Source organism: Schistocerca americana, chromosome X, assembly GCF_021461395.2.
Source record: "Schistocerca americana isolate TAMUIC-IGC-003095 chromosome X, iqSchAmer2.1, whole genome shotgun sequence".
NCBI classification, from domain to species: Eukaryota; Metazoa; Arthropoda; class Insecta; order Orthoptera; family Acrididae; genus Schistocerca; species Schistocerca americana.
This window is the reverse complement of record NC_060130.1, coordinates 99,258,543-99,261,578: the sequence shown is the minus strand read 5'-3', so window position 1 is coordinate 99,261,578 and position 3,036 is coordinate 99,258,543. Positions and strand designations below refer to the sequence as shown.

The following is a 3,036-nucleotide window of genomic DNA, read 5'->3' as shown; positions in this document are numbered from 1 at the left end:
GTAAGTTTCGCTACTTTCTTTGGGGTAAACATACTCGCATATACACAGACCATCAAGCCCTTTCTTTCTTGCTATCATGCAAATTGCTTCATTCACGGCTCAGCGGGTGGTGCCTTTCACTCCAAGAGTACAGCTTCGAAATTATTTACATTAAAGGTGAATCAAACGTAATAGCCGATGCCCTGTCCCGTTTGCCGCAAGGCATACAGGATTTTTCGGAGCTTTCCGAGCAAACATCAGACTTTAACATCTTACTTATGTACTATGGTACGTACGCCCCATACTACCGCATTATGTGCAAGAACTTTGCTTCACTTCAGGACAGCGACCCCAGGTGGTCAAACATAAAAAAGAAATTACGTACAGATCCTTCTTCCCACTTGCAAAAATATTACAGAATAGCAAGCATACCTCACCGAGGTTGTTACTCACTAGAATACCCATTATCTCACAAGCCAAGGGGGCTGCATCTCCACTGACATTTCAAACCCTTTGTGCACTAAAACAATATAATATAATGACAACTAATTTGAACATGAGCAAGTCGTCGTGAAAACGGGATTGTAAATATTTGTATTGAATACACGAACATTAAGTGATACAGCCTAAGAACACAAACGTTAATTTATGGAAATTATATACTGCAGTTACACTTGTACACATAATTATGAAGAGAATGTAAACCCAGGTAAGTACACTTGCTGAATGAGAAAAGATATTCATATAGGAATGAGATCTACGCAGGTTACATTTGTTGTTAATTGTAAATTATAAGGTGAATCAACAACTAGTTAGTTATTTCAATGCACTCTAATGAGAGGAGATAATAGCTATTGAGATCAGTAATGACATAGGTATGTAGCAGAATGAATGAGGATGTAAGAATGAATGAGTTAATATTTAGGTTAATATAAGAAGGTAAGTTACTGTGAAGTAGTTGATGGAGACAAGAGATTATTTGAGGAAGATATTATTGGAGTTTTATGAGAATGGAAGTGCCAAATGGCCCCACGTATGTGATATATAAATGTTTGATGAGGAATACGTTTAATGTATAATGATGAATAAGAGAAATATGTGAGTACGGAATGAGTGAGAATGTTTTGGTAATATTGTGCTACATAGAGAAGTGAGTAAATAGTCTACATCTTTAAGATTACATAAGAATTTCAGTTTGAAAGAAAAAATTTGTGATGAGTTAGAACACGTAAGTACAAGACGTTAAATGTGAATCTATTTTCAGTGCCCTTGAAAATGAACGAATGCAGGAAAAGCAGAGTGAACATAATGATGATTACAGCAGTTGAAATAAGTGTAATAAGAATGTAACTTGGAAACACATTAGCTTTAATTTATTTCAGAAGTGTAACTTAGTAACCTTTCGTTACGTTTTGTTAAGCCACTGTGTGGAAGAAAACATTTATAGTTCGTGTACAGACAGGAGAATGATATTTTAAGGAATTAAGTTGAAATATATTTTTACACAGCGTTCATGTGAATACATTTGCATGGAAAAAAATTACGAAAGTGAAATTTAGTGCTACGTCAGCCTTTATTATACTTACACATGACAGAAAACCCTGAGGAAGCAAAAGATAGGAGAGTTATTAAGGCCGTTTTGCGACTCGTACACCTCCACTAAAGCTAGTAGACGACAAAATTACACCTACGTTGAAGACAGCATTTGACTTTTCAGGCTATGCAAGGTAAGTGCAAAGGAGCAGTGACCACCCGTGCAGCCGACGTCGAGCAACGGACACTGAGAAAGGGATATTTTACTGTCAATTACAATACTATGTTCTTTATTTATGTTTTATAGAAAGAAATAGTATATATATGATGTTTAGCCTTCACTAAAGTAGAAGGAAGTTCATGGTTGAACTCTTGGGAGGAAATTTGGTACGTTATTATATAGAGCTTCTGTAAAGTTTGGAAGGTAGGAGACGAGATACTGGCAGAAGTAAAGCTGTGAGAGGGGGCGTGAGTCGTGCTTCGGTAGCTCAGTTGGTAGAGCACTTGCCCGCGAAAGGCAAAAGTCCCGAGTTCGAGTCTCGGTCGGTGCACACAGTTTTAATCTGCCAGGAAGTTTCATATCAGTGCACACTCCGCTGCAGAGTGAAAATCTCATTCTGGAAACATCCCCCAGGCTGTAGCTAAGCCGTATCTCCGCAGTATCCTTTCTTTCAGGAGTGCTAGTTCTGCAAGGTTTGCAGGAGAGCTTCTGTAAAGTTTGGAAGGTAGGAGACGAGATACTGGCAGAAGTAAAGCTGTGAGACCGGGCGTGAGTCGTGCTTCGGTAGCTCAGTTGGTATACCCTACAAATGATAAAAAGTACGCAATACATTTAGCGGATTCGCCCTTGTGCCAGCAATGTGGCGAGCTGGACGACCATCGGCTGGTCTGCGGCGAGGCATTGGCTATCTGGACTCTCGCAAGAAAGATAATAGCGTTCATGCGGCGCACTATCTATACAGCAGTCTGTTCTGACATAGTATTTTTTCCAGAGGAAACGTATTTTCCGCGTCATAAGACGAACGCAGTGGCGTGGATCACAGGTATGACGGCCCATTACATCTATAGAGACACACGTACGAACTTGCTGAACGTCCTGGATTACTGGCAATACTTGCGAGATGGACACACAAAACTATTACGGCTACAAAAGTACAAGGATTGGTATGCCAATTTCCTAATAACGGTTTTTGCGGACCCGCCATATACTTGGGGTGTGCCGGGTGTGCAAAGATGAGCGGCGGTGCTTTCGTTGTGAAACCGACCAAGTAATGTGATCGACTAAGAACAAAGAACACTATGCGAGTATGCGACCTACGAAACACTCACGCTTGAACAGTTAGCAAATGGCTGTACTTCAAATTTTGTTTTCATATCCATAAATACTTTTCTTTAGGGTGCCGGAGGTGGCCCCACTGATTTTGTTGTTATTTCATGCTGCATGGTAGGACGGCAGCGAGGTTCCTTCCAGGACAGTTATCATGTGTCAGGACGTACTATGTTTATTTTGTGAATAATAAAGGT

The 3,036-nt window shown here is 40.1% G+C and overlaps 1 non-coding gene across 1 annotated transcript; it reads left to right on the top strand.

Moving 5' to 3' along the window:
- Positions 1–1,989: 1,989 nt before the first annotated feature.
- On the top strand, positions 1,990–2,063 carry Trnas-cga. The gene has a single exon. It is a non-coding gene; the product is annotated as a tRNA-Ser (tRNA).
- Positions 2,064–3,036: the final 973 nt, after the last annotated feature.